The sequence below is a fragment of the Sander vitreus genome, chromosome 21 (genome assembly GCF_031162955.1).
Source record: "Sander vitreus isolate 19-12246 chromosome 21, sanVit1, whole genome shotgun sequence".
Taxonomy (NCBI): domain Eukaryota; kingdom Metazoa; phylum Chordata; class Actinopteri; order Perciformes; family Percidae; genus Sander; species Sander vitreus.
In genome coordinates this window covers 17,642,078-17,663,500 of record NC_135875.1, presented here as the reverse complement: position 1 = coordinate 17,663,500, position 21,423 = coordinate 17,642,078, and the positions used below count along the sequence as shown (strand labels likewise).

Genomic DNA, 21,423 nt, shown 5'->3' with positions numbered 1-21,423 from the left:
ACATTGTGAGATGAGGCATGCCTTGGCGAAGGTCTGCACTCTCCCAGTGCCATTCTAGTTGTCCAATATCTTTGACCAGTTATCTGACAAAATTAAAGACATTCCCATGAGCCTCAGCTGTACTTTGTGTTTAGTGCCAAATATCAAAACTAAACTAAGATGGTGAACATGGTAAACGTTATACCTACATAAAAAGGAATATGCACAGTAACTTTAAACTCTGATCCCTGATCTAAACAAATACCTTTTAATGAGACATTTGTAGCATACATTTGTTCATACACTGTATATATTGTTTAAATACACACACGTAGACCAGCAGTTTACAGAAAGTTGACTTTGATTCCTTTTGCCTCTCAGTTCCCCTTGTCAGTGTGTCTGTGTGTGTGTGTGTTTTGGTCTATGTGGTAGCCATAGACCAGAGTGTGTTCTCTTACGGTCAAAGAGGATAAACACACCCCTGCAAATAGAAACCTTGCTCAGAGCAAACTATAACCACATCCTTTGCTCATTCTGCAGTGATGATACTCAATGTGTGTCTGCGTGTGTGTGTGTGCGCGCTGAAAGGAGGGCAGACTTGCATGTACTTACAAAATAAAGCATGATGCACATGCAAACCTGCACACATGCATGCAGCATAGACAGCAAACACTCACTTGACAGCCTTTGCTCCAGCTTCACACGTCAGGTTTTTGCAGTTCTCCATAAAGAAGAGATGCCGCGTGGTCCAAAAATCAATCTTTCTTCATCTTTTTTCCAACATCCGACATTTGTTATTCCATGACCTCTCTTTTTTTTTTTTCTCTAGTTGGGTTTTCATGGCAGGCAGATTAAGGGCTGTAATCCCTGTGCTGTACACCACACGACATCGCTCCTTCTGTCAGTCCACAGAGGCTCATGCCGACCCCTGATTGGACGCCTATATCGCAGCGATGGTGTCATCAGCACCCAGCAGGAAGTTTGAAGGAATCTTCAAAGCGGAAGAAGTGAAAGTCATCACAAAATCGTCAACTGCTGGGCTTTAACATTGGAAAAAATGTCATTTTGGATTCTACTTACGTTGAGATTGATCAGCCAAGGATCACACCACCAATAATAATGCCAAGTGATAGTTGTTAGATAGTTGAAATGTGGACTTCCTAGCGCAGTGCTGCAGCCCTGACGTGCCTATAGGGGACTGTGGCAGAACAGCAGCGTAATTGGATCCTGTTTACATAGGGTGACATTTCCTGACATGCCGAGACAGAATGAAACAAGGGCATCCGCTTGGCACCCAAGCAAGACTTGTCCTGACACCCCTCTCCGACTCCGGTCTTTGAGACCGAGGCACCCAGTTATTGTGGCATGGAAACTCACTGTGACTGCATGTCAATGAGATTTAATATTCAATAGATGGATGAATGGATCTTTATGTTAAGCAGTCCAAAACCTAGTCTCTGCTCTGTCTCCTTTCATTCTCTAAAGCTCCCTCCCTCCCCCTCTTTCTTTCTTCGGTCTCTTTCTGTCTTCTCTTGTTTCTGCTCCTTCTTGCAAACTGGAGTTTTTTGTTTTGTTTTGCTGCTTAACATTTAATGTACTGCCAAAATTATGGTTTGACAAATCGCTGCAATTCAACATGTTGATGAAACAGAATTTTTAGGTTGGCTGAGGCTGGTTTCATTGCAGCTTTTACTAAATGCTCCGTCTTAAACTATTTCGTCATTTAGTAAGTTTGCCATTGAGCAGCAACCGCTGCAAAAATCTGTTCACTTCTGAAAAGCTAATCTTGGCCCTATATAAGCCAAAGTTAGTCAGAATAACCATGGTTACTTCATTTGTGCATGCTCTGTTAAAAAAGCCAGGTATCTGCTGAATTTGAGGTCCAAACAGATATTTATTGTCATTTGGAGGTAAATAGTATATTAAGGGAAGAGTTGTGTTCTTTTCTCTGCTCTTCAAGATGAAGGTGCTATAAAACGGACTGCAGTAGATTAATGCTCAGACAGTCCAGGTAGGTTTGAACTTTATTACGCTGCATCGCTCTGCTCTAATAGGCACTTACAACCTGCCCAACAGCACCGCTGGGTCCAATTTAACCTAGTTCTTTTTCAGGACAGTGCTTTCAGGCGTTGTGGTCATGGGAACTGACCGACTGCAGCCCTAAGAAAATTGCCTGCTCCAGGTGAAAGCTGAAGTCTTGAACTTTACAGTGGTGTAAGCATGCTGCATGTAGCATGCACCAAAGGATTTAAAAGGAGAACAAAAATTGAGGCAAGCTTTCAGACAGCTTTCAGTGACTTGCTGGCTTTTTAGGAGATGGTTTAAGAGATGGTTTGTATGATCCTCTTAAATATGAATTCATTACTTCCTGTGGACAGATAAACGACCATATTTTACACCAGAAACTGAGCAGGGCATAAAGAAATCAATCTAAAGCTTCTGATTTGGGGGAAATGATTCTATCATCTGTTCTACAGATCCTACAAAACCCTGCCTCCGGAAGCTTAAAAAAAAACTGTACATCTGCATTTTTTATTTATTTTTTGGTTCCTGTGATGTAACAAAGCAGAAGTAGATCGTATAGATTAACAGTGAGTTCCGCCGTGCGCTTTTATTCTCCACCCCCCCACCATAGGACCACATATGCTCTGGGCTCTCATCTGCACCAGATGTTACAGTCGTAACACAGTAGGTCCTTTCGTTTCTGTTCGCAGAGTCCTGCAAACACTAATGAATGATTAAACATCTGCCCCAACAGGAGCAGTATGTCAGTTATGGAAATCATCATCTCAGAGAGAAAAACAATAAATGATAAATGGCATTGACAAAGAAAAATTTGACTTTGACTTCTTCGAGGCTTTCACACTATCATCCTGTTCATTGTATCACCAACTGTTTCCTTTAATCACACCAGGATGGGTTTGGGGAACAGTATAAGGGAACGAATGAAGCTTAACTCCACAATTGGCTTCTTAGAACATGAAACATGAGGTGGTCAGATGTAATGTAGTAACAGTAGATGAACAGCCTATATGTGTTTTGCCTAATTATTTTATGTATGTCTTATTAGAGCATGTGTATATATATATATAAAATGTAATTTTTTTCTTCCTTTTGGCCATTTTTGTGTGTTTTTTTTCTGCACTCTTGCCTAAACTCTAAGTTGTTGTCCATTATCCCATCCTCTTTCAGTCACTCTGTTTTCTGATTTGTACTTGTCTGGAAACAGTAACTTTTAAATAAAAATCAACACATTTTTTTTCTTCTTCTTTTCGATTATTAACTTATCTGCATCAAGCATCGAATCGTTCTAGAGAGAATTGGGGGGGGGGGGTCCTAATGACTTGAAGCCATCTGTCTAAAAGACTGCTTTGATTGTCTTGTGTTGTCTGTCATTCATCTCGTTACTCCAAATTACACGAGAACGAGCGATTCATTGTCAGACAGCCGCTGGGCTGCTACGACTCGAATCACATCGGTGTGCAGGAATTCTTGACACGTCCCATCCACTTTGACACACATACTACACTACAAAACCACACACACACACACACAGGAAGTAGCTACTTAAAGCCACTGTATATGTAGCATTTGCATATGTATGTCAACATATCTGTATTTATATATCTGTATCTCATTTCTGTACAAGCCAGTATCTTTGCCGCAGCTTCTTAAAATGAAGACCCCTCTTACCTCCTAGGGCTGCACGATTATGGCCAAAATGATAATCATGATTATTTTGATCAATATATTGATCATGATAAATTATCACGATTATTTGTTGATTTTAACCAAAACAAATTTTATTGTCACATATAATTATAACTGCTTTCACATCCGTATTGTGCTACATTCCTCCTTTGTTGAAGGGTACTATGAAGGAGTATGCCATTTCAGCTGTTGTGCGACTGCTTTCCAAACATGCGGGTTTGCCGTGAAAACATACAGGCAACGCAATTTTCTGTTCACGTTAACGGCGCATGTTAAAATCTACCGGACGAAATAGCAACGTGGATTACGTTGCCACTTAAATGTCTGCGTTGCGCTCCGATGCTCCAAAACAGACGAGAGGCAACAGAAACATCACTGCATGTCACGCTAGTAAACACTAATAACACGTTACACAGCAGGTAACGTTAGCCTACCATTAGCTACAGTAGTAAACACGGTAAAATACTTACAGCTAAACGGGACGTACAACAGTCTGCCGCTAAAGCTATGAGCTAAAAGACTCAAACTAGCACTGGTCACTGCTGTTGTCTGAAAAACAACACAGACGGGACAAAATGTTGCGTTTACTGGTAAACTGGTACACCTTGGGACGATTTTTCCTCACGTTACTCTGTCCTCTGTGACTGTCAACATCTAAACTAAGCTGCGCGGTGCAGGGAACAACTCTGATTGGCTCATGGAGGCACGTGATCAGAGAGTGGTTTACGGAGCTTTGGAAAAAAAAAACTTTGATACAGAGCGTTCTATGAACGGAATGAAGCATTTTAAATATCGCTCGATCACGTGAATTTGATCGTGGGAAGCCAAAATCGTGATCGTGATTAAAATTTGATTAATTGTGCAGCCCTATTACCTCCTGTCACATAAATGCCTTTGAAGCCTTGTATGCCCTCCCGGTTACCTGGTTTTCTCATTCACTGTACTAAAGTGTCTTTTCCATCTGTCTTCCAAAACCATTACACCATCTGCCATTGTGAGAAACTCTCAAAAGCTTTGAATCCATTTTAAGTAGAAAACAAGTGCCCTCTGCTTCTGTAAAGCAATCTCCTTCTGTGCCATAAAACGGTAGAAATTCAAACGTGATCTGGTGGCATTGTAGGAGATCCAAGTCAATTCATGGGTGGTCATTTGTCATGGTTTACTGATGTTTAAATGCTACATGGAAGCATACGAAAAAGCTGCAAGCTAACAAGAGTAAAATGCCATCTGCTATGTCACAATAGGTAAGCGTGTGGTACCTCAGTTGAGTTCAAGCTCCCCTTGACAGCCATTAGTTATTTACCCTGCAACATAATGTGATGATGAGTAATTGTGCAAGTTGTTAACTTCTCTCTGCTTTCTTGCTAAAGTACTAGAATTAAAATGCACTGAGATTAGCTCAGCGGTTAGTTGCAAAATATGTTGCTTTTTTAATTTGGGTGAACTGAATTTGAAGCTTAAATGCTTAAGAAAGATGTTTTTTCTCCTCTGGTAGAATGTCCTTTGGCCTTAATAAATAAGGGAACAGCATAAAAAGCTGCTTAACTATACGGAGATAAAACAGTAGCGCAGACAATCAGAGCAGATCAGAGGTCAGACCTACATTCTTTGTCTGCCTCTAAGCAATCATCTCTCTCTCTCTAATACTCAGAACTGTCAAACTTCCACCACTCCCGCTTTTGCATAATCTAAATTAGCTCTGTGGCCGATCATCGATTCCTCGTGTGCTGCAACCTGTGTCCAACCTGCCTTACTGTGTGCCACAGTAGGTAGGAAATACCTCACATTCCTGTAAGGTACCTTGCATCCCATTTCACTGTGTTCACTCCTGCCTGCTGCAGCATGACAGACACGAGAACCGTGATCGTGGAGGTCAGGCTGGTTGTAAAACAGTATAGCCCATGAATCGATCACACCCTGCATTAACACACCCTAAATGTGTGTTAATGCACTAAATTCTTAGTACCAGCATTTTGGGGGATGTGTCACTTTTTTTTTAATCTATGGCTTATTTATCCAGCGTACAATGTCAGTGACTTCATCTCATGAATGTTAGAGACCTGCTTACTTTGGTTCCTATGTGGCCAAGTGTGTGTTGTTCAGGTTGTATATGAAGCCATACAGTGGCGTAATGTATGGGGTCCATCTGCGACACTTGCCATTGAATAATGAATGATGAAAAGTATATGAAATATTTACACCATGAGGAACAAATCACACATAAACCATATGGTACAGTTTGCTTACAGTTTATGTGTGATTTGTTCCTCATGGTGTAAATATTTCATATACTTTTCATCATTCATTATTCAATGGCAAGTGTCGCAGATGGACTCCATACATTATATTATACATACATTATATTATATATATATATATATATATATTTGCAAACAGCTGCCTAAGAAAAGCCAATGCATATTTCAGTCGGATAATCTGGTTCAAAACACAGCTGCTTAAACACATTCAAACGGGCAGCGGTGAAATGTTAGAGAGCGTAGGATTGCAGTTTGAGTACTTGTAATAAAGCTTTTTCATTCACCTCCCTAGGTAAAAACATCTCCAATCTGAGAATTGTGAATTCAAATGGAAGTTGCAGATACATTTTATTTTTTCCCTCCTCGTTTTATTCCATTCAAGCAGTAGTTTAAATGCCAAATAAGTGACAGTCCCAGTGCATTATCTGGAGTAAACAGGACAAGTCTCAGGGACAGATGTCTCAAAACCTCAGCACATATAAAACTGAATGTATGTGCATGGCTAGATACAGGTAAGAGAGCGACGCTGTGGTGAGTCGATGATTGATTAGTCCACTGAAAGGAAATTAATTGGCAACTATTTTGTTAATAGATCATTTTCAAGCATAAAATGCCAAGCATTTCATGCTTCCAAAATGTGAAAATGTCCTGCTTTTCCTTGTCTTAGGTTATAAATATATAAGTGGAATACCTTTTGGTATGTTGGTCGGACAATACAAGACATTTTCATAATTTTCTAATGTTTTAAAGACCAAACGATTAATCGAGAAAATAATTGGCAGATTAACCGATAATGAGTTAGTTAGTTGTATGCTTTTTAAAATTTGGGTGAACTGAATTTGAAGCTTAAATGCTTAAGAAAGATGTTTTTTCTCCTCTGGTAGAATGTCCTTTGGCCTTAATAAATAAGGGAACAGCATAAAAAGCTGCTTAACTATACGGAGATAAAACAGTAGCGCAGACAATCAGAGCAGATCAGAGGTCAGACCTACATTCTTTGTCTGCCTCTAAGCACAATTATCTCTCTCTCTCTCTCTCTCTCTCTCTCTCTAATACTCAGCTGTGGCAGCAGGAGGGATATAATTGGCAACTTGAAACCGGGGCAAAAGCAGAAAAAGTTCAAATCCTCGGCTAAACTTCCACCACACCCTGTTTTGCATAATCCAAAAGTCTCAGCTCTTGCTTACAGTGACAAATGTCTCACATGAAAGCCATTATTAAGAGATGATTAAAGGATTGGCATAGGCTCCTGCTCTCAAGTGCTTCCGATACTCTAGACTGACGTGTGGCCCGAGGGAAAGCAGCTTTTGAATCTATAATATTCAAATATCAACTCACTGAACTTCACTTCACGCCCACACATTTCTTACAAAGCAGTCTGCACAGGAAGACAAGAAAGTCAAAGTGTTATGATCTTTGAAGCGCTTGCTGTCAAATAAAACCTCAAGGTAACTGCTGCTGGCTTCTGTAAAGATCTTAAGACATCAAAAATGTTGACAGTCAACGCTGGTGACATAAAAAAAGTACTCAAAAGTTCTGTATGCATGTACGCTATGATTGGAAATGTTCTCCCACAGTGTTAACACGACAATAAAGCTGTGGCCACAAGCCTCAGGAGGCCTCTTTTCTGCAGATGATGGCCTAGGGCTGGGCAGTATATTGACTTTTTAAGGCAACGATATATTTTCAAACGAGATATGGGATGAGACAATAACATTTACATATATTAAATATATTTTCAAACAGGGAAGGAAACTAGAGATGCACCGATAGACCGGCCGGTGACCGGAATTGGCCGGTTTTCACGTGCTCGGCCATGACCGGCGACCGGCAGGTCAGTCTGACATATGCCGATTTCATGCCGGTCAATGCTACAATTAACTGACAACATAAGTTATACGAGTTACAGTTCTCAAGGACGCACGCACACACACACACACACAGATGCGACAGCACAGTCTCTTTTTTCTTTCTCTCAACTTTTCTGCCGTGTGTCGCGCGTACCCGCTCGCAGTGTGAAGCGCGTGTCGGCGCTATTCTTGAACATGTAGGGAACCTTGTGAATTAACCTGCAACATGTCAGCTGTTTGGAAATCCTTCAGCGTGTGTGCAGAAGATAACAAGTTTGCAATATGCAAAACCTGCAAGGAAAAAGTAGGGCGTGGAGGGACAACACCAAAAACCAAAATCACATTTTTTTAGTTGGTTATTGGATGTGAAAAGAAGGAAATGGTTCTAACATTGCACTTTAGATGTGTGTGAATTTCCCACACCAGGAGTCATTTATATAGTTCTATTTTATAGTGATCCATTATCTGTTCAAAAAATGTTCTATGTTCTGTGCAAAATGTTCTATTAAAGAAAAGATAGAAAATAAATATTTGTGTGTGCTGTAAAGTGGTTAGAAAATATGAAATCGGAATCGGCTAAAATCGGTATCGGCTGTAAAGTGCTTGTGATATCTCACATGTGGCTTTGACTTACAACGGAACCTTTAGCCCACTTTGTAGAAAATACAGAGATAGGTCTGCACGATTAATCGTTATAAAATTGCGATCTCGATTCACCCCTGTTCGCGATTTCATTTTTAAATGACTTTGGGTTTTTTACATTTCTTTTTTATTTTGGGGCATTTTCGGCCTTTATTTTGATAGGACAGCTGAAGACATGAAAGGCAAGCAGTTAAAGAGTGTGCTAAGAAATCATTCTGTTTTTGATACTGTACTTAAATTGGCAATTGACAAACTCCATTTCTCTAGAGACTGAAGCTGTAGCTGCAGCATGTTGATTGACATGTTTTAATTATGTAAAGACATGTTCAAGGAGTTCAGATACAGCCTGTATCAGAACCATATTTAGTTCAATGTGTTATATGTCACTATTTTTGGTAGCCTACTGTACTTAAATAACCAGTATGTACTTTATTTTCTTTATTTATTGATCTATGTTTACAGGCTTGTGGTGATGTGCAATGTGCTATAGGTGCCCAAAACAATCTATGTTTGGTACTGCCAATTTATTTTGTTTTGTCATGGTTCATGTGTGCAATAAACATTACACTTCGTGAGAAAAAAATCGTGGCAGAGAATCGTGATATCAATTCTAAGCTAAAAAATCGTGATTCATATTTTTCCCCGAATCGTGCAGGCCTATACAGAGATATATATCGGTATTGCCATTTAGCTTAAAAATACCAAGATATGATTTTTGGTCCATGTCGCCCAGCCCTAAGATGACCTGGTATGTATCGAGGCAGAGTGAAGAGGAAAACACAGCAACAGATGGAGCGAGATGAAAAAAGCAGAGAAAGTTTTATGTCACGTTGGGAGAAGATGAAAGCAGAGAGGAGCAGTCAAAGAGAAAGAAAGAAAGACATTGCAACCAAGCAGAGAGTAAACACTATGACACTGTGTAGAGGGGAAAAGAGAGATGGGTGTGCAAGAGACACATTTTCTATCTAAATCAAAAACAGCATGGGACAAACATTTGTGCAGTTTCACAGTGTGCGCTTATTGCGTCGTTGAAAAAGCCACGACTATGTGTGTGTGCGTGTGTACACGATTGTGCTTGTTAATTCATACCTCTATGCATGTGGTGAGTGTGTGGGTCTGCGTGCATTTCCGTCTGTCTGCTATGCCAAACATCTGCATTAGTTTACCTGTTTCTGCCACTGAGCTGAAGGGTAGATTTAGTTTAGGGGGAAGCTTCAGAGACAACAGTGCAAGTAACCCTGCACCAGTCTGTGTATTATAACGAGTGAGTGCTGACAGATAATTCAGATACTTTTCTAGACACACGCCTGCAGAGCAATTGTTTTGGCCACATGGAGGGAGCAGATACAAGCTGTTAACACATCGTTGACACGTTATTATGAATCCCACTCGGTTTCTTGGCAATACCCGACCTGCATAGCATTTGGCGTCCATGCTCGCACAAGGTCCCAGAATCTGATTTTGTTGGGTCCTATTCTCTTACCAGTGAGTTATCCTGACCATAACCACTCGATGTCAACACCTAACCTCAATCCAATCAGGCTCCTAGGGCGGGTCTTGCCAAAAAACCAAGTGGGATTCATAAAAACGCACCGTTGACGTTTATCACCCTTTAATTTAATATGCTAAACTTGTTAGCAAATAGTTGTTTATTTACTATACTATAACTCATTGTCAAGTTAAACAGTAAATAATGACTGACAAGTGGAAACTGCAGGGCAATACAACATAAATGACTTGATGGAAAAACTCCTTAAAGTAAAAGCCAGCATTGCCATTCGTCACTCCAACTGTTCCAACACCTCACGGCACATTTGACGGCCAAAAATGCCAATGGAGAAAGTGAAACGGTTTCTCAGCTACTGTGCCAGGTATAGGACTTGAGAGGATAGAGCAGAGTTTTCTGAGCAGAGAGGACGTCTGGTTCCTGTCTGGTTCCTGTCTGGTTCCTGTCTGCTAGTGGAGTCTCTTATAAAGTAGAAGCTGGTGACAGAAGCCGCTAGAGACTGCAGGATGATGTGATGGAAGATGAGGGAGGAACGAGAGAGAGGACCAGAAACAGGCTCTCTTTCACTCTTTTTGTTTCTGTGTACTATTCAAAGTTCTTTGACTGGACTGTAGGACCAGCACTACAACCTCAAAACTTGCTCCGTTCTACAATTGTTCGGAATGAGTGTGATGACGTCAGTCGGCCATTGCCCTTTAAACTGCATTGGACTTAGCAGCACGGGCAGAGTAGGCTACATGCAGATGAATAGCACTCATAGCAGTGTGTGTGTGTGTGTGTGTGTGTGTGTGTGTGTGTGTGTGTGTGTGTGTGTGTGTGTGTGTGTGTGTGCGCGTCTGTCTGTTCCTCTCTGTCGCTCTCTCTTCAAACGTAAATGAATTTGTGGAACAAGTAGGCCCTACATAATTTAGAGGAAAGAAAACAATCACAAACAGCAGTGGCGTGAGGCTTTTTCTGAAATGAATATAGTGGATGGGCAGGTTTTTAATATTTCATCTAAATAATAAAAAAATCAGGGGAATTGAAACTCCAGGAAAGCAGCAGGGATAGAGGCAGGAACATCAAAAGGGTTGTCAAGCAAGGGATGCATATTTGATCATATATCAGAATCAGATCATTTATATCATATATAATATGTCTTCTATATCATTTAAAACAGATTATTAGTGTGTTGTCCTGCAAGATTCACTCGCACCTCGCCGAAAAAATAGATGATCGCTGCAACAGCACAATTGCTCAACATGAGCACCAACAGGAAGTTTGCGGGCAGCGGTTCGGCAGACGGTGAAATATAAACTACTCAAATAACAAAAAGGAATAGGCCTACAAATTATAAAAGGAGTAATCATCTTTAAAATAGAAGTTTAACTTTCAGTTTCTAGCAGAAACTAAATGCTGTTTGTAGACATCAGGCAATATCAGTCATTTATCCTGTCCTCCTCCCTCCGCTGAGGTCCGATGATGCATACAGATTAGCCATGTGGATTTACCGCTCAAAGAGGGAGGAGGGGCTGGTTCTCAGCAGCAGCTAAGTTTACAAGGATCGGCATATGTTAAGATACGTGGCAAACTAAGATACAGAGTCAGACATCTTTTGTTTTAGCTTTTTACAATTAGCAGAGCTAATTAGATTTTAGCAGAGCTAGCTAGTCTAGTTTTTTTAGTTTCCCACCCATTATCTTGCCCAATCAAAACAAGAATGGCCTCATCAAGCATGAAAGATACATCTGTGCTGACACAGCACAGAGTAAAAGCAGGTTCATACATGCGTGCTATTTTTACTTCACCTCAACTCAACTCATTCTCTCTTCTCCTGTCCCTTTGCTACAACTGGGTATTTTGCCTTAAATAAAAATGAAAGTTACTGTTTTAAAATATTCAAATTTTGGTACTTACTTCATGTTCTGGGAATATTTTGCAGCCACAATTTCACTTTTTTTCACTTTTCACTCAGCATGTATACCTTCCTATAATGAAGGTTGATTGAGGCCAAAGTGTCCTGTGGGGAATTACAAGGCATTATATATTATATTATAGGTGCAAACTGAATGACACTAGAGTCTTGCCTGTGTAATACGGCACATTTAATGGACATTGTGAAGAGTGCATCGCTGCTGAACTCCATGTACAACCTTCTGGCTGGCTGCTCTGCCAAGAACTACAGAAAAACTGACTTCCAAAACATCCACGAAGAACACTAAAAGGCCAAAACACTTTTGTAACAAAACAGGGACAACTAAACATATAATTATGAGGTTTAGGCTATGTAATTAAGTTCAAGTCTTTTTTACAGTCTGAGCATTACCATGTTTGTGCTAAAGTCTAACATGACTATCAAATCAACAGTATAGCAACAATGTCATGTTAGTTGACTACAGGCATTATTTACACTCTCAAACTACTGCAGGTAAAACAATTCTTAGCCAAAATGCAAAAAAAGATAACACTAGAGGAGTTGATTGGCCACATGTTGACCACATCTGTAGAATTAGGAACATTGTAGCCCCATGAGTCACTGAGAAACAATGTTCTTATATATTAACACCTGACTTTGAAAATCCACTCTTAATTGCGTACTGCTCATTTAAACATGTTTTATCCAATAAAATTGCCTGAGCAACGTAGCAAAATCTCTCTCATCAACCCTGTCTTCTAGAAATCCTGTTTATATAATATAAATATATAAGTATAAATATATACTATAATATTTTCTAATTTGGAACAGCAAATGTGCAATATGTTTTGAGAAAAAAATGCAATGCCACGCACGATACTTTTTTTTTTTCAACATATTCTTGCAACACAATATCTGCTTCTGGCAACTAAAACATTTCTAAAAGGTTTTTGTGGTTAGGTTCAGGCACTGGCAGCTCTTGGTTATGGTTAGGGAAAGATCATGGTCTCAGTAAAATATGAAAAATCTAAAATGTCTTGAAGCTACAGAAAGGATGTGTTTATTTTATTTACACTTAACCCAAAACCAGAATCATTCTTTAAAGTGCTCGTATTATGCTTTTTGGCTTTTCCCCTTTCTTTATTGCGTTATATATCTTTTTTGTGCATGTTATAGGTTTACAAAGTGAAAAAGCCCAAAGTCCACCCCAAAGGGACTTACCATCTTCCAGAGAAAACACTGTTCACAAACTGCTCCAAACAGCTCTGTTGTAGTCCAGCCTTTACTTCAGAGGCAAACGTGCGTCACTTTGTAACACACGTTATAATGCTAGCCTAGCTGCTAGCGTGGCACGCCCTCATACTCTGCTTCTGACTGGCTAGTAGTCCTTACCTAGCTACGGCGCATGTGCGACTCCCAACAAAGATGGAACAGAAGTGAGATGCCTCACTCTGTAGCTAAAACAGAGAGCTCAACACACAGGGTGAAAAGAGGAGCTGCAGCAATGTGCAGTACGACAAAAATATGGTTTTGGTTTTTTGAAAATTAAACCATTAATTAAACCTATTCTGATATAACCTCTAAATACAATTATGAACCTGAAAATGAGGAGAATATGAGCACTTTAACTATAAAACGACAACAAACCATGTACCTATTCATAGTTACAATAGATCACACAGTGCTCTTGCGTCTTTCAGCTCAGTGTTTTGGTTTTACGACCCGCAATTGCCAGCCATGCAAAACAAGCGACATAATAAGGCCACTGTAACAAGCATTCCATTTAACTACATCATAAGTAACGTAGGTCCATTTTAGCTAAATGTCTACAGCGTTGTCTCATGTTCCAAAACAAACACAAAACCAAATTGCTTAATAATGTCTTAGTTATGACATTATTAGCCTAGCTATTATTATCTTAGCCTAAAGTAAATGGAACCATCATGGGCTAATGTTAACGTTAAGTTAGCTGGCACTTTGGCTGAGGAGCTCAATGTTGTAATCATCGGCAAAATGATAACGTTAGTAACGTTTATTGAGTAGTCCCAGAGCGCTAATGTCAGTAACGTTACACAAGTGGAATTTGGAATAACAAGTACGTATCTTCTAACTAACGTTAGACTTCATGACAATAAAACCTAACCTTACATCCAAATTGTGACGGCCAGCGTTTGCTAAATCAAAACAACTCTATCATATCAGGCTGAATAACAGTCCCGAGCTTGACATATCGTCATATAAACCAATTAAGGTTATCACAATGCAAGAGATTCTTACCTTAAGGAACGCGTGCAGTCAAACACTGACCTCAGTTCATTCAATGTTACTCTGTCCTTGCAGACCCAGACCAGCCCAATAACTTAGCCTTTCCTCATCCAAAAGAACTTACCAAATTTAAAGTAAATAAATGTAATATCTAATAAACAGGTAAGCCATCATACATTTTCACACAGTCTAACACTGGTTACTGTCTGATAAGATCCACTGCCGGTTTCACAAGGACACAGTACAGATGAAAGAATGGTAAGCATCTCTAATTGGCTTTCCCTTTGTAGTCATTTCTAGCCAAAGATTTAAACCAGACTACTGTGCACACTGGACTTGGCTTTTGCTGGAAGTGACAGGACAGCCTCTGAATATCACACATAAGGTTAAAGGTAATGCAACTACTCCTCTTGTCACAGCGTGAATCTAAATATGAACCGTTTCAGCCATAAACGCTGTAATAATCACCTCATCAAGGTTTTCCTTTATATTTTATGGGTCTTTGTCTTGTAATGTAAGTCAGTAAACCTCACCGTGCTAAATTGCTTCAATCTGTCACTGGAGAATTATAGATGCCTGTTTGATAAATAATGAAGAGAATTCAAAAAATGAACATTTAATCACACAGTGAGTAGAGACAGACATGGAAAGAGAGACTGAAGAGAGTGAAGAGCTGACAGAAAGGATGAGAAACAAAGAGAGCAGCTCAGCTGACCCTCACGAGGCTGCTTTGTGTTAGCTGCATGGTGACAGGAAGGTCACCGCCACAATAAGAGTCTACTCAAGTATTGCCTCGCCTGGAGACATGAATAGACCTCCTCAGCAGCCATCCCTCCCTCCCACCGTCCCTCCTTCCTGCCGTCCCTCCACGCAGCCAGCACACTCATGCTGAGAGCGCCAACACAACAGCTTTCTCTGTTGGCTGGCCTTGTATGAAAACGTAATGGTAATTGCCCACAGATGCCACATTAGGGTGAGATAGTGGGTGGAGAGAGAATTGGCTCTGAAAGGAATATTCAAAGGGAAAAATGGAGGTCATAATTGCGGTTTCAAGGAAACAGAGAGGAGTCATTCAGGATCTTGGTGGAGAAGTCTGAAGTCCCTCAAGAACTCTGGCCGAGGGACAGCATTGTCATCAAGCGGGCATTGAATTTTTGGAGGCCAGTATATGCCGCATGATGGGCTGATTAAAATTCTTTTTTGATGGACAGTATGCTATTCATCCAGACTTTTTGTTACAAGTTCAAGAAAAAGAAGATCTGTTCCTATTCAAGAATTTCTTATGCAAAATTTAAAATTAGAAAGGCTTAATGGAAGAAATCTGTCCAATGGATACAGCTGTCATTTATTGCACATATTTTTACACAAATGTCAGGAAACCAATAGTTGGTCTACTTCGTTTATCCCTCTACACAAACATCTGTGACTGGCATGTCATTTCCGCTGGACAGTGTAGTTACTCAAAGACTCCAGATGCAGATTAATATAGGATTGGTCCTTAAAATAAACTAATGTCTGTGTTCGTGGTAGTGAAAAGAACATGTCATGATTGTGCAACAATGTGGTTCATTTATGTCAAGCTTCAGGCAGCCGGGATCAAGTCATTGATGGGTTTTTGGTCTTGTCATGGTATTTGCTAATAATAAGTACATTTGGAGAATATTTGTTTTGATTAGAGCTGGGCAATATATCGATATTATATCGATATTGTGATATGAGACTAGATACCGTCTTAGATTTTGGATATCGTAATATCGTAATATGGGTTGTCTTTTCCTGGTTTTAAAGGCTGCATTACAGTAAAGTGATGTCGTTTTCTGAAGTTACCAGACTGTTGTAACTGTTCTATTATTTGCCTTTACCCACTTAGTCATTATATCCACATTACTGATGATTATTTATCAAAAATCTCATTGTGCACATTTTTTATTGAAAGCACCAATAGTCAACAGTACAATATCGTTGCGGTATTGATATCGAGGTATTTGGTCAAAAATATCGTGATATTTGATTTTCTCCATATCGCCCAGCCCTAGTTTTGATGAAAAATATTGTTTAGTTTGTTGCAGAACACACAAATGGAATTGTACAATTGTTCAAACTAGCAATTTCAAACTAGTGATTCAAGGTGTCACTTTGCAGTTGTCGGAGGTACTGGAAAGATTGTGAAGATGGAAATTACAGAAATCACTGAAAAATCTGCATATCTGGTTGCATTTTATTTAAAAGATTCATTTGAAGGGCGGTACAAAGTACAGTACATCTGCCCATTATTCCTTACTGCTATCATAACCTTAATACAGTAATCCACTCATGACCGCTCAGCGACCCATCATGGCGTACTTCCACTGTACATACAGTCACTGATTCTTCAGTTGAACCCTGTTTGATGTACTACAGTTCTAGTTCTGTCTCTATCTCTAAGCTGGAAGAGGAACATTAAACCAAACAACGTTCACCACAGAGAACAGATAAAAGTAATTATGGGTGGGTGTTGAAAAGATGATTAGTATAACTGCAAATGTAAAGTTATGTCCCAGAGAGTAACAGAACGATCCCCCATATAATCCCTGAAATATAGCGATATATTGTCTGGTACTCTATTTTTTTCGTCTGTAATGCAAAAAAAACATGCAAGTATGACGCTTTTCTATCATCTGTGATTGACTGAAGTGTTTGACTTAAGTATGTGTCATGCTGATAAGGCCATGGTTTACATTCAGCGCGATAGTGTGAGGGAAAAAACTAAAAAAAACTGAAAGAGAAAGGATGAGAGAGAGAGAGAGAGAGAGAGAAAGCTGACATGTGATCACACAGGAAACATTCAGCTTTATTTTAATCATGGTATCAATGCCAGAGAGAATCCACTGAGATTAATAAGTGAGTAGCATCTGTCATCCACGACAGCTATACCACAGTGACGGCCTTTCCTTTACACATGGTGTCTCTCTTTACAGCCATCTGTAGACAGCAGTTATCTTTTCCATCTGTTCTCTCTAAATGCACTGATGTTGTCACCGTCAAGCCACAATTAGGCACGGTGGTACATTCGTGCAACCAACACCTGATAATTGAAAAATAACCACAGGCTTACGTACGGTATGTTACAAACTTATTGCAATGAATTGTTCTGCATAGTTTTCTGCTGCAATGTAAACCAAGAAGCATGTTGGAGATGGAGACTGATAAACTGGAAACAGTCCCACGAGTCAATTTAAACTTCCCCCTCCCTTAGGGCTGCAACTTATGATTGTTTTTATTGTCGATTAATCTGTCGATTATTTTCTCGATTAATCGATTAGTTGTTTGGTCTATAAAATGTCATAAAATGTTGGAGTGTCCATCAGTGTTTTCCAAAGCCCAACATGACAGCCTCAAATGTCTTGTTTTGTCCACCAATTTAAAGATATTCACTTTAATGTCAGAGAGGAGTGAAAAACATATTCACATTTAAAAAGCAGAAATTCAAGAATTGTTACCTTCGTCTTTTTTTAAATGACTCACACCGATTAATCGAATCGATTATCAAAATAGTTGTCAATTAATTTAATAGTTGACAACTAACTGATTCATTTTTGCTTTTTTTAAAAAAAGCAAAAATAATAATAATAATAATAACTCCCTCAGGACTCTCCATGACCATAGGCGGACTGGCAATCTGGCCGTTCTGGCAAATGCCAGACGGGCCGACGAAATGCGGGAACACTATCCTTTCACACTAGTTTGACAAAAATATGTAAGACTGTACGGCTGCAGCCTGGAGCCTCCTGTCTGGTGCTGTCGGGCTTCTACTTTTCAAACTAAACGCTTGTGTCTGGTCCGCTATTTCTTCGTAGTTTGGTGTTTTGGGTGTTTAAGATGTACTAAATATGCAAGCATTTCCTTTCTATTCTAAGATGGTGCCATGGTAGTTCATTTGAAGGTTTTTATGAATTGCTCCAGTGTGTGTGTTATTTAATTATGAAAGCCTGTAAGTGCGACTCATGCTGCTGTTGCCATAATCTCACGTGAGACTTTTTTTCCCCCATCTGAAACAGCCCCTGTCCATGACTGTGCCATCTTCAAGTTAACCATCTTAGGTTCAACGTGCACTAGGAGTTCCTGCATGGTTTCAGCGCAAACTACTCCAGCCAATCACCGACAAGATGGTTAGGGAAGGGGGGTGGGGGCTAGTGCGCATGCACATAATGTGTATTCAGGGGACAGGCAGCTAACGGATCAAGGACAGATGCCTACGATTTGAGACAAAAATGAAATCGCGCTGAAACCATGTAGGAACTCATAGTGCATCTTTAACATGTAAAAATGCTAACATTTGCCAATCAGCACTTAAGACAAAGTAGACTTGTGCCGATTGGCAATCACATCGTATATCGACGACTGATCAACGGGATGATCATCGATTAGTTTTTCCTAAACTAATTTTTCCTAAACGAGTGACAAGTCAATTGGTAATTTCTAAATTTGCCCCGATGATCGCGCTAAAGGTAAATAAGGGGTCAATTATTACAATTCATCCTTAGGGGAACATAAATGTCTGAACAAAATTAAATAGCAGTCCATTCAATAGTTAATGAGATATTTCACTCTGGAGCAAAGTGGTATACCGACCAACAGACCGACATTGCCTTCCTTACAGCTGCGGCTCTAGCGTGGCTAAAAACGTTTCAAAAGACGTTCCTTTGGATCTGCAAAATTGTGATGGGCATTTCTTCCACTGTTTTTCACTATACACATGTTTTGACAGCCTCCTACTGTGGGTGTGAAAACTACTTGCGCAGTGACAAGTAGTGGCATAAAACACAAGCAGGAAAGATAAACAGTACAGCTTGTAGGCATTGGAGAAGATCCACTCATGGGCAAACTGCCATGAAAAATGCATTGTGAAAATGCTGGAGGGCTCCTGGAAAACCAAACCAGTTTTCCACCCTGATGCACCCGTCAGCGGGCTCCATATAAACATGAAGGTGCATTCAACTCCTCAGAGCAGCGGTCCAGAAATAAACCAACTATTGTCGCTGCAGCTTTTCCATCCAACCTGTTCAAACACGCTTAACACTGTGGTGCTCAGTGTGCCAAGAGAAAAACACAAAGAGATCAAAAAACCCACCTGCAAAATCCCACCGTGCTCACAGATACCATCAGATACCAGACTTCCACTCTTACAGAGTGACAGTTGTCAGCTTCCTGTCTAGAGCTGTGTTTGTGTGCGTGTGTGTTCCGCTTTCATCTTCAGACCATGTGATGCAATTTTGGTTGTAATTTGACAATGTGTCAAAGTCAGGACATGTTTTATTGCGGTTGCAGTTTACAGTTAAAATAATCAAGGTTAGTTTTAGGTTCCGCTACAGGGACGGTTAAAGGTCCATTTCAAACCTTTAGTGTGATTTGAGTTTTTTTTTTTTTTTTTTATTTGAACCATTATCTAAATCTTTCTAAATGTTAATTTTGACTAAAGCTGAAATGACTGGGCGATGTAACGGCAGCAAGTTTTTATTTTCATGACAAGTACTAAACATTACCTAGTTCCAGTTCTTAAATGTTTGTTTGTTTGTTTACATGATAATAAGCTGAATATCTTTGGGTTTTGGTCTGTAGATCAGACAAAACAAGACAACTGAAAATGACGCCTCGGGATTCAGTAAATTGTAAAGAGCATGTTCCACTAGTTTAAATACCTAACAATTACTTGATTAATCGAGAAGATCGGCAGCAGGTTAATCAACAACGGAAAGAATTGTGAGTTGCAGCGTTAATTGTAACACCTTTTGCAAGCACCAAACTGACCCTCTCAGGCCATTCACCCCCATTTAGTTCCTAACAGCAGAAAACAAGTGGAGATTTAGTTCTATTCATCACTGACAATGGAAAGCCAGCAGTACAGTACAGCCAGCAAAGTTTCAGAAATGTGAGTACGCAACATACAACAAGACGCTTTCACTACCAGCTGCAGTACGGTGTGAAATGAAAAACAAAGCAATGCTAGATTTTTTTCAAGGTATTGCTTCTTTGCTGGAAGTAACCATTTTGGAGCAAGAAACATCTCATAATGAGATATTGTAGTGTTGACTATTGGTGCTTTCACAAAATATTTACACAATGAGATTTTTGATAAATAATCATCAGTAATGTGGATATAATGACTAAGTGGGTAAAGATAATAGAACAGTTACAACAGTCTGGTAAGTTCAGAAAATGAAATCACTTTACTGTAATGCCGCCTTTAAAACCAGGAAAAGACAAGACTTACGCCATATTACGATATTCAAAATCTAAGACGGTATCTAGTCTCATATCACGATATCGATATAATATCGATATATTGCCCAGCTCTAGCTAAAAGCACGAGAAAATAATCTACGGTCACTAAAAAAAGTCAAGCAATGCTGGTCATGAGTAGAAGAATAGAGTCTGGAAGGTCCTTGTACAGTCTCAAGTCTCCATGTAGAACTGCAGGCCGCAGGTTCAAACCCAGGCCACTAATCCTGTTTCCCTCAGTGGGAACTCTAAACGGGTGTTCCAGGTGTGTGTGTGTGTGTGTGTGTGTGTGTGTGTGTGTGTGTGTGTGTGGTGCATGAGATTGTGTGTCTGCATGTGCTCCTGCCATCTGGCCCAAAAGTCTGCTTCCTACCACCTTTCCAAACAGGAAGTCAAAACAACTCCTTGATGACAAGGGTCAGTAGTTTAATTGTCTCAATGGGATTTCTGTGCAGCCAGCAACCAAAACTGCCCCCTTTCATCTCAACACCACTCTCAAATCGATCTGTCTCTCTTATAACCATGCGTGGGTGTGCGTGCGTCATGTAGCCTACTGTACGTGCATGCAACTTTGACTTGATTTACTACAGCATTTTGGAGTGTAATATATAGAGGGAATTTTGCCTGTTGGTTATATTATAATTTAAGTATTGCATGCCTCTTTTCTCTCTGACACACACATGCGTTAATAAAACAAGGTGAATCATGGTAAGGAGAAACATTTAAGTTTTCATCTCAGTCTACCCCTGGAAATAAGACGTTATGGTTGGGTGCATACACGCACGCGCGCGCGCGCGCACACACACACACACACACACACACACACACACACACACACACACACTTTAACTGACTGTCACCCATGGCTCTCCCATGTTAGCCTCGGTTTGGAGACCCACCCAGAGACCCCTGTGTAGTGTGTGCTGCAGCGCCGTTAAAACCCTGCATACCTGCACTGTGAACGAGATGGTGACAGCTCGTGGTCCCGCCGTACAAACAGCGACATGTGCACACACTGACAGCCTGTGTAAAAAGCGGCTCGGTATGATAGCCAACCCA

At 40.1% G+C, this 21,423-nt stretch overlaps 1 protein-coding gene across 1 annotated transcript in view; it reads right to left on the bottom strand.

Annotated features, from left to right (window-relative positions):
- The window catches only part of rhbdf1b (rhomboid 5 homolog 1b (Drosophila)), a 50,533-nt gene that overhangs the window by 28,745 nt on the left and 365 nt on the right, over window positions 1-21,423 (bottom strand). The window lies entirely within an intron of this gene.